Below are 11,513 nucleotides of genomic sequence, written 5' to 3' on the forward strand. Positions count from 1 at the left end.
ATACCCTATATACAAACTTTCAAATCTGTAGATAAAAAATTTGTTGAGTATATAGGTTGTGAATTGTTCTCTCTCTCTCACACGAAACTGTGCGCTCGGCTTCTTCCCCCCCCCTTTCCACCCCAAATGCTTGGGAAACTGTGCACTGTTTTTGTTGGTTTTCAAGCTGCCTCTTCCCTCCCCCCCCACACACACACACAGTTTAACAGTAGTAGGAGGTCAAGAGAAAGAGGGTGAGAGAGAGAGAAGAGTAAGTTGGTGAGAGAGAGAGAAAAGAGAAAGAGGGTGTTGGTTTTATATTTTTATTATCGTCTAATATTTTGAAAGCTGAATTTCTAATAAAATGTGCATCTATAGGAGATAATGCCTGGGAATGTGTTCCCCCCCCACAGTTTAACAGTGGTGTGACGTCAAGAGAAAGAGGGTGAGAGAGAGGGAAGAGTAAGTGGGTGAGAGAGAGAGAAAGAGAGAGAAAAAAAAGAAAGACGGTGTTGGTTTTGTGAAAAAAGTTGTTATTTACAATTGTTCGCATTCTTGGCCTTTTGGTCAAGATCAAAGTGTAGTATCTGTTCTTCAGATGCTGCACTTCTATTTCTTGTTCTCTTTCGGTGGAGGAGAAATCCTCCACGACTGAGACAATTTTTATTTTTGTACCTTTTCTCCACGTTAAAAAACGACCCTGGTGTCTAACTCTGTCCCGTGGGGAGGCATAGTAAATAGGTACAATTGTTCGCCATTAGTGGATGTTGACGTCACGTCACGTGACATGACTAAGCGTTTTTTTTTTTTTAGTATGAATAACATTTTTTGTTTTAATTATAAAGTCTACACTTAATTTTATAGAAAATGATGTATATATAATAGAAAAAAAAAATTACTGGTTTTGTTGGATTCAAGTGGATCCCCCCCCTCCAGTTTAAGAGATAGCAGGTCACGTGGTAATATACAAAATGGCTAGCGTAAATATAAAGATCGGTTTTTTTATCGACGAATATTTTGAAAGCTGAATTTTTTTTTATTCCTGTACATTTTTTCCTGATATTTTTCGTTAAAACTCTTGTATAAATACTATTTTTAACCAGTTAAATACGTTGGAGACATTGTCATGGAGTTTAATAATCTCTAGAACAAAGCAGAAGAGAAATTACAAAAGTATCGGTAAAACAAAGTGTTTGTTTACATTTGTTCGCCATTACTGGATGTTGACGTCACGTCACGTGACATGACTAAGCGTTTTTGGATTATGTAATATTAACATTAAAAATGACAGGTTTTTTTGGGGGCCCCCCTAGGAGAGAAATGATCAGTTCACCCCCTTTTAATGGTCCGTTTGGTGTGGAATTTCGATATTTGTCATGCGGGTGATCAAGGTTCAATATGATACATAATTTGTCAACTTTGGTTGTGTCTGTCAAAAGTTTGAGCTGACGTCACGTCACGTGACACGTATTGAATAACGTTAAAATGACAGGTTTTTTGGGGGGCCCCCCTAGGAGAAAAACGATCAGTTGACCCCTTTCTACTGGTCCGTTTGACGTGAAATTTCGATATTTGTCATCCGGGTGATCAAGGTGCAATATGATACCAAATTTGTCAACTCTGGTTCCGTCTTTCAAAAGTTTTAGCGTTACAAACAAACATACATACATACATACATACACACCGATTTTTGCCTTTTATATATATAGACTAGCAGGGCTACCCGGCGTTGCTCGGGACCGTATAAACAATGAAAAAACAAAAGCAGATATTGAACATATGTTTGATTCTTAGGGGAGAGGAATCTTTCATCTCTATGTATTATTTGTTTTATCTACCCTAGGACTGATATTGTTCATGTTTTATCCCTAGCATAGGTAATTTACAGCATGTATATGAAATTGTTTTACCTTAGGGAGAAAAGAACAGGTAATATACAACATAATGTGTCTATATTACATCCCTGGCAACGCCTAGAAACCAGCTAGAACATGTATTTCAGTCAATCTTTATTATATCCTGGGCTATGCCGGGAAACCAGCTAATCTCTTTTTAGTGACTTGACCACCAAAATACCTCCCTAAGTGTGTCGTTTCTTTTGAACTTATTAGATATAGGTATCTAGAAATGTGTGTGAAATTTTGTTGAATGCATTGTTCACTATGATTTTCTTATTGTTCTACACAATATCAACTGTAGCGAAATAACACAGTAAACTTAGTGTAGTGTTAGAATAAAGAGCAAAGGAAAAAATTAGAATCATATTTTGTAATTGCAAATCTAAATTTGCTAGCATGTACCAGTATTTGCCAGGTTGTGGAAATTTGGAACTTATAACATATGTAGTGGCCTTTTCCTAGATACCTATTGCTAAAAATTATACTTTCATTTTGTTAGAAAAATCTCTCTTCAGATGCCCTGCATCATTCAAAATAAAAACAAATATTTTTATAATTGTTTCAGTATATTGCTACACAATGTGAAAGTTTTTAACGTTTGTAAAAAAAATCATGAATGTGCTTATATTGCAAAAAAGAAAATATCAGTGCACAGTATTGAAAGTGTTTGAGATTCAAAAGTCTGTAACATTTCTACTAACTTCATAAGATGTCATGTGAGAAACTGAATTGAATATCAAGACATTATCTGAAGCGTTTTTATTTTGGTGTAACATATGTGTTTACAGTGAACCTTAACTTTTAATAAACAGATTGGTATGCAATGACATAGGCTAAGAATCTTTAAAATATATATAAATTGGAAAAATGTTTGAACAAATGAAAAAAAAATGATCCGCTCCACTTGATGACATCAAGCACAGTAATATTTTAGTGAAGAAAATATGAAATTGATGTTCAGTGATTAGTTTGGATGAATGAGAAAATGTAATTGTTTGATGCATAAAAATAACTCAGTTGCTGTATTTGATATTAAGCAGCAAAATATAGTGATTTGAATATTTGGGAAAACATCAAACCAGATTATGTAAAAAGAAAAAAAAAAGATGAAATTAGAAAATATATATTTTATGTTTATGAGTTCTGCCAATCAAAATTTTGTGGCAGAAATTGGGTGATTACCATGCAATTTTATTTTGGTAAAATTCTTAAATTATTAGAATGTTTATTATAATTTCTAATTAGTGACTTGTTATAATCAAAATCCGCCCTAAAGAGTGTCCTTTCTTTTATTAGGTATCAGAGTAGGTATCAAGATTTCTACTTCTATACAAATGTGATATTTCAGATCTGTACATAAAAAATTTGTTGAATATATAGGTTGAGAATTGTTCTGTGTCGCTCTCTCTCACACACACACGCATTCTCACTTTTATAGATATAATAGATAGATTACTCTAGATATATTTCCATATGTCTGAATACCCTATATACAAATTTTCAAATCTGTAGATAAAAAAATTTGTTGAGTATATAGGTTGAAAATTGTTCTCTCTCTCTCACACACACATTCTCAATTTTAGAGATATAATAGATAGATTATGCTAGATATATTTCCATATGTCTGAATACCCTATATACAAATTTTCTAATCTGTAGATCAAATATTTGTTGAATATATAGGTTGAAAATTGTTCTTACTCTCTCTCTCTCTCTCTCTCTGGCTACCTCACACACACATTCTAACTTTTATAGATATAATAGATAGATTATGCTAGATATATTTCCATATGTGTGAATACCCTATATACAAATTTTCTAATTTGTAGATAAAAAATTTGTAGAGTGCATAGGTTGAGAATTGTTCTCTCTATCTCTCACACACACACATTCTAACTTTTAATGATATAATAGATTATGCTAGATATATTTCGATATTTCTGAATACCCTATATATAAAAATTTGTTGAATGTATAGGTTGAGAACTGTTCTCTCTCTCTCTCTCTCTCTCTCTCTCTCTCGCTCACACACACACATTCTCACTTTTATAGATATAATAGAAAGATTATCCTAGATATATTTCTATTTGTATGAATACTCTATATACAAATTTTAAAATCTGTAGATAAAGAATTTGTTGAGTATATGGGTTGAGAATTGTTCTCTCTCTCTCTCTCACACACACACACACATTCTCACTTTTATAGATATAATAGATTATGCTAGATATATTTCCATATGTCTGAATACCCTATATACAAATTTTCAAATCTGTAGATAAAAAATTTGTTGAGTATATAGGTTGAGAATTGTTCTCTCTCTCTCTATCACACACATTCTCACTTTTATAGATATAATAGACAGATTATGCCAGATATATTGAAATATGTCTGAATGCCCAATATACAAATTTTGAAATCTGTAGATAAAAAATTTGTTGTATACATAGGTTGACAATTGTCCTCTCTCTCACACACACACACATTCTCACTTTTATACATATAATAGATAGATTATGCTAGATATATTTCTATATGTCTGAACACCCTATATACAAATGTTCAAATCTGTGGATAAAAAATTTGTTGAATGTATAGGTTGAGAATTTTTATCTCTCTCTTTTTCTCTCTCTCTCTCTCGCTATCTCACACACACGCATTCTCACTTTTATAGATAAAATAGATAGATTATGCTAGATATATTTCCATATGTCTGAATACCCTATATACAAAGTTTCAAATCTGTAGATAAAAAATTTGTTGAATATATAGGTTTAGAATTGTTCTCTCTCTCTCTCTCTCACACACACATTCTAACTTTTGTAGTTATAATAGATAGATTATGCTAGATATATTTCCATATGTCTGAATACCCTATATACAAATTTTCTAAACTGTAGGTAAAAAATTTGTTGAGTATGTAGGTTAAGAATTGTTCTCTCTCTCTTTCACACACACCCACACACACAAGTTCTCACTTTTATAGATATAATAGATAGATTATGCTAGATATATTTCTATATGTCTGCCTACCATATATACAAATTTCCAAATCTGTGCCCAAAAATGTGTGGAATATATAGGTTGAGAATTGTTCTCTCTCTCTCTCTCTCTCACACATATTCTCACTTTTATAGGTTATATAGGTTGAGAATTTTTTGCTCTTTCCATCACTCACATTCACACTTTTATAGATATAATACATAGATTATGCCAGATATATTTACATATGTCTGAATACCCAATATACACATTTTCAAATCTGTAGATAAAAAATTAGTTGAATATATAGGTTGAGAATTGTTCTCTCTCTCTCTCTTTCTCTCTCTCTCACACACACATTCTCACTTTTATAGATATAATAGATAGATTATGCTAGATATATTTCCATACGTCTGAATACCCTATATCCAAATTTTCTAATATGTAGATAAAAAATTTGTTGAATATATAGGGTGAGAATTTTCCTTCCTCTCTTTCTCTCTCTCTCTTTCTCACACACACACAAGCTGAAAATTGTTCTCTCTCTCTCTCTGACTCTCTCTCTCTCTCTCACACACACACACATGGTCATTTTATAGATATAATAGATAGGTTATGCTAGATATATTTCTATATGTCTGAATACCCTATATACAAATTTTTAAATCTGTAGATAAAAAATTTGTTGAGTATATAGGTTGAGAATTGTTCATTCTCTCTCTCTCACACACACACATTCTCACTTTTATAGATATAATAGATTATGCTAGATATATTTCCAAATGTCTGAATACCCTATATACAAATTTTCAAATCTGTAAAGATAGAATTTGTTGAATATATAGGTTGAGAATTGTTCTCTCTCTCTCTCTTTCACACACATTCTCACTTTTATAAATATAATAGATAGATTATGCTAGATATATTTCCTTATGTCTGAATACCCTATATACAAATTATCAAATCTGTAGATACAAAATTTGTTGAGTATATAGGTTGAGAATTGTTCTCTCTCTCTCTCTCTCACTCACTCACTCACTCACTCACTCACAAACACACACACACATTCTACCTTTTATAGATATAATAGATTATGCTAGATATATTTCCATATGTCTGAATACCCTGTATACAAATTTTCAGATCTGTACATAAAAATTAGTTGAATATATAGGTTGAGAATTGTTCTCTCTCTCTCTCTTCTCTCTCTCTCTTTCACACACATTCTCACTTTTCTAGATATAATAGATAGATTATGCTAGATATATTTCCATATGTCTGAATACCCTATATACAAATTTTATAATCGGTAGATAAAAAATTTGTTGAATATATAGGGTGAGAATTGTACTTACTCTCTCTCTCTCTCTCTCTCTCTCTCACGCACACATTCTCACTTTTATGGATATAATAGATAGATTATGCTGGATATATTTCCATATGTCTGAATACCCTATATACAAATGGTCAAATCTGTAGATAACAAATTTATTGAATAGATAGGTTGAGAATTGTTCTCTCTCTCTCTCTCGCAACCTTACACACACAACCACACGCAAACATTCTGACTTTTATAGATATAATAGATCGATTATGCTAGATATATTTCCATATGTCTGAATACCCAATATACAAATTTTCAAATCTGTAGATAAAAAATTTGTTGAATATATAGGTTGAGAATTGTTCTCTCTCTCTCACACACTCACATTCTCACTTTTATAGATATAATGTATAGATTATGCTAGATATATTTCTATATGTCTGAATACCCTATATACAAAGTTTAAAATCCGTAGATAAAAATACGTTGAGTATATAGGTTGAGAATTGTTCTCTCTCTCTTACGCATACACACACACACACACACATTTTCACTTTTATAGATATAATAGATAGATTATGCTAGATATATTTCCATATGTCTGAATACCCTATATACAAATTTTCAAATCTGTAGATAAAAAATGTATTGAATATATAGGTTGAGAATTGTTGTCTCTCTCTCTCTCTCTCTCTCTGGCTACCTCACACACACACACATTTTCACTTTTATAGATATAATAGATAGATTATGCTAGATATATTTCCATATGTCTGAATACCCTATATACAAATTTTCAAATCTGTAGATAAAAAATGTATTGAATATATAGGTTGAGAATTGTTGTCTCTCTCTCTCTCTCTCTCTCTCTCTCTCTCTCTCTCTCTCTCTCTCTCTCTCTGGCTACCTCACACACACACACATTTTCACTTTTATAGATATAATAGATAGATTATGCTAGATATATTTCCATATGTCTGAATACCCTATATACAAACTTTCAAATCTGTAGATAAAAAATTTGTTGAGTATATAGGTTGAGAATTGTTCTCTCTCTCTCACACGAAACTGTGCGCTCGGCTTCTTCCCCCCCTTCCCACCCCAAATGCTTGGGAAACTGTGCACTGTTTTTGTTGGTTTTCAAGCTGCCTCTTCCCCCCCCCCACACACACACACAGTTTAACAGTAGTAGGAGGTCAAGAGAAAGAGGGTGAGAGAGAGAGAAGAGTAAGTTGGTGAGAGAGAGAGAAAAGAGAAAGAGGGTGTTGCTTTTATATTTTTATTATCGTCTAATATTTTGAAAGCTGAATTTCTAATAAAATGTGCATCTATAGGAGATAATGCCTGGGAATGTGTTCCCCCCCCACAGTTTAACAGTGGTGTGACGTCAAGAGAAAGAGGGTGAGAGAGAGGGAAGAGTAAGTGGGTGAGAGAGAGGGAAGAGTAAGTGGGTGAGAGAGAGAAAGAGAGAGAAAAAAAAGAAAGACGGTGTTGGTTTTGTGAAAAAAGTTGTTATTTACAATTGTTCGCATTCTTGGCCTTTTGGTCAAGATCAAAGTGTAGTATCTGTTCTTCAGATGCTGCACTTCTATTTCTTGTTCTCTTTCGGTGGAGGAGAAATCCTCCACGACTGAGACAATTTTTATTTTTGTACCTTTTCTCCACGTTAAAAAACGACCCTGGTGTCTAACTGTCCCGTGGGGAGGCATAATAAATAGGTATAATTGTTCGCCATTAGTGGATGTTGACGTCACGTCACGTGACATGACTAAGCGTTTTTTTTTTTTAGTATGAATAACATTTTTTGTTTTAATTATAAAGTCTACACTTAATTTTATAGAAAATGATGTATATATAATAGAAAAAAAAAATTACTGGTTTTGTTGGATTCAAGTGGATCCCCCCCCCTCCAGTTTAAGAGATAGCAGGTCACGTGGTAATATACAAAATGGCTAGCGTAAATATAAAGATCGGTTTTTTTATCGACGAATATTTTGAAAGCTGAATTTTTTTTTATTCCTGTACATTTTTTCCTGATATTTTTCGTTAAAACTCTTGTATAAATACTATTTTTAACCAGTTAAATACGTTGGAGACATTGTCATGGAGTTTAATAATCTCTAGAACAAAGCAGAAGAGAAATTACAAAAGTATCGGTAAAACAAAGTGTTTGTTTACATTTGTTCGCCATTACTGGATGTTGACGTCACGTCACATGACATGACTAAGCGTTTTTGGATTATGTAATATTAACATTAAAATGACAGGTTTTTTGGGGGGCCCCCCTAGGAGAGAAATGATCAGTTCACCCCCTTTTAATGGTCCGTTTGGTGTGGAATTTCGATATTTGTCATGCGGGTGATCAAGGTTCAATATGATACATAATTTGTCAACTTTGGTTGTGTCTGTCAAAAGTTTGAGCTGACGTCACGTCACGTGACACGTATTGAATAACGTTAAAATGACAGGTTTTTTGGGGGGCCCCCCTAGGAGAAAAACGATCAGTTGACCCCTTTCTACTGGTCCGTTTGACGTGAAATTTCGATATTTGTCATCCGGGTGATCAAGGTGCAATATGATACCAAATTTGTCAACTCTGGTTCCGTCTTTCAAAAGTTTTAGCGTTACAAACAAACATACATACATACATACATACATACACACCGATTTTTGCCTTTTATATATATAGACTAGCAGGGCTACCCGGCGTTGCTCGGGACCGTATAAACAATGAAAAAACAAAAGCAGATATTGAACATATGTTTGATTCTTAGGGGAGAGGAATCTTTCATCTCTATGTATTATTTGTTTTATCTACCCTAGGACTGATATTGTTCATGTTTTATCCCTAGCATAGGTAATTTACAGCATGTATATGAAATTGTTTTACCTTAGGGAGAAAAGAACAGGTAATATACAACATAATGTGTCTATATTACATCCCTGGCAACGCCTAGAAACCAGCTAGAACATGTATTTCAGTCAATCTTTATTATATCCTGGGCTATGCCGGGAAACCAGCTAATCTCTTTTTAGTGACTTGACCACCAAAATACCTCCCTAAGTGTGTCGTTTCTTTTGAACTTATTAGATATAGGTATCTAGAAATGTGTGTGAAATTTTGTTGAATGCATTGTTCACTATGATTTTCTTATTGTTCTACACAATATCAACTGTAGCGAAATAACACAGTAAACTTAGTGTAGTGTTAGAATAAAGAGCAAAGGAAAAAATTAGAATCATATTTTGTAATTGCAAATCTAAATTTGCTAGCATGTACCAGTATTTGCCAGGTTGTGGAAATTTGGAACTTATAACATATGTAGTGGCCTTTTCCTAGATACCTATTGCTAAAAATTATACTTTCATTTTGTTAGAAAAATCTCTCTTCAGATGCCCTGCATCATTCAAAATAAAAACAAATATTTTTATAATTGTTTCAGTATATTGCTACACAATGTGAAAGTTTTTAACGTTTGTAAAAAAAATCATGAATGTGCTTATATTGCAAAAAAGAAAATATCAGTGCACAGTATTGAAAGTGTTTGAGATTCAAAAGTCTGTAACATTTCTACTAACTTCATAAGATGTCATGTGAGAAACTGAATTGAATATCAAGACATTATCTGAAGCGTTTTTATTTTGGTGTAACATATGTGTTTACAGTGAACCTTAACTTTTAATAAACAGATTGGTATGCAATGACATAGGCTAAGAATCTTTAAAATATATATAAATTGGAAAAATGTTTGAACAAATGAAAAAAAAATGATCCGCTCCACTTGATGACATCAAGCACAGTAATATTTTAGTGAAGAAAATATGAAATTGATGTTCAGTGATTAGTTTGGATGAATGAGAAAATGTAATTGTTTGATGCATAAAAATAACTCAGTTGCTGTATTTGATATTAAGCAGCAAAATATAGTGATTTGAATATTTGGGAAAACATCAAACCAGATTATGTAAAAAGAAAAAAAAAAGATGAAATTAGAAAATATATATTTTATGTTTATGAGTTCTGCCAATCAAAATTTTGTGGCAGAAATTGGGTGATTACCATGCAATTTTATTTTGGTAAAATTCTTAAATTATTAGAATGTTTATTATAATTTCTAATTAGTGACTTGTTATAATCAAAATCCGCCCTAAAGAGTGTCCTTTCTTTTATTAGGTATCAGAGTAGGTATCAAGATTTCTACTTCTATACAAATGTGATATTTCAGATCTGTACATAAAAAATTTGTTGAATATATAGGTTGAGAATTGTTCTGTGTCGCTCTCTCTCACACACACACGCATTCTCACTTTTATAGATATAATAGATAGATTACTCTAGATATATTTCCATATGTCTGAATACCCTATATACAAATTTTCAAATCTGTAGATAAAAAAATTTGTTGAGTATATAGGTTGAAAATTGTTCTCTCTCTCTCACACACACATTCTCAATTTTAGAGATATAATAGATAGATTATGCTAGATATATTTCCATATGTCTGAATACCCTATATACAAATTTTCTAATCTGTAGATCAAATATTTGTTGAATATATAGGTTGAAAATTGTTCTTACTCTCTCTCTCTCTCTCTCTCTGGCTACCTCACACACACATTCTAACTTTTATAGATATAATAGATAGATTATGCTAGATATATTTCCATATGTGTGAATACCCTATATACAAATTTTCTAATTTGTAGATAAAAAATTTGTAGAGTGCATAGGTTGAGAATTGTTCTCTCTATCTCTCACACACACACATTCTAACTTTTAAAGATATAATAGATTATGCTAGATATATTTCGATATTTCTGAATACCCTATATATAAAAATTTGTTGAATGTATAGGTTGAGAACTGTTCTCTCTCTCTCTCTCTCTCTCTCGCTCACACACACACACATTCTCACTTTTATAGATATAATAGAAAGATTATCCTAGATATATTTCTATTTGTATGAATACTCTATATACACATTTTAAAATCTGTAGATAAAGAATTTGTTGAGTATATGGGTTGAGAATTGTTCTCTCTCTCTCTCTCTCTCTCTCTCACACACACACATTCTCACTTTTATAGATATAATAGATTATGCTAGATATATTTCCATATGTCTGAATACCCTATATACAAATTTTCAAATCTGTAGATAAAAAATTTTTTGAGTATATAGGTTGAGAATTGTTCTCTCTCTCTCTATCACACACATTCTCACTTTTATAGATATAATAGACAGATTATGCCAGATATATTAAAATATGTCTGAATGCCCAATATACAAATTTTGAAATCTGTAGATAAAAAATTTGTTGTATACATAGGT

General features: G+C 32.1%; 2 pseudogenes; both read left to right on the top strand.

The window, feature by feature from the left end:
• The first annotated feature begins 525 nt into the window (after nt 1-525).
• On the top strand, nt 526-659 carry LOC145288412 (U2 spliceosomal RNA; annotated as a pseudogene).
• Nucleotides 660-7,708: 7,049 nt separating this feature from the next.
• Nucleotides 7,709-7,842, top strand: LOC145288424 (U2 spliceosomal RNA; annotated as a pseudogene).
• Nucleotides 7,843-11,513: the final 3,671 nt, after the last annotated feature.

The sequence above is a fragment of the Euprymna scolopes genome, chromosome 11 (genome assembly GCF_053919585.1).
Source record: "Euprymna scolopes isolate OS-2025 chromosome 11, ASM5391958v1, whole genome shotgun sequence".
Classification (NCBI taxonomy): Eukaryota; Metazoa; Mollusca; class Cephalopoda; order Sepiida; family Sepiolidae; genus Euprymna; species Euprymna scolopes.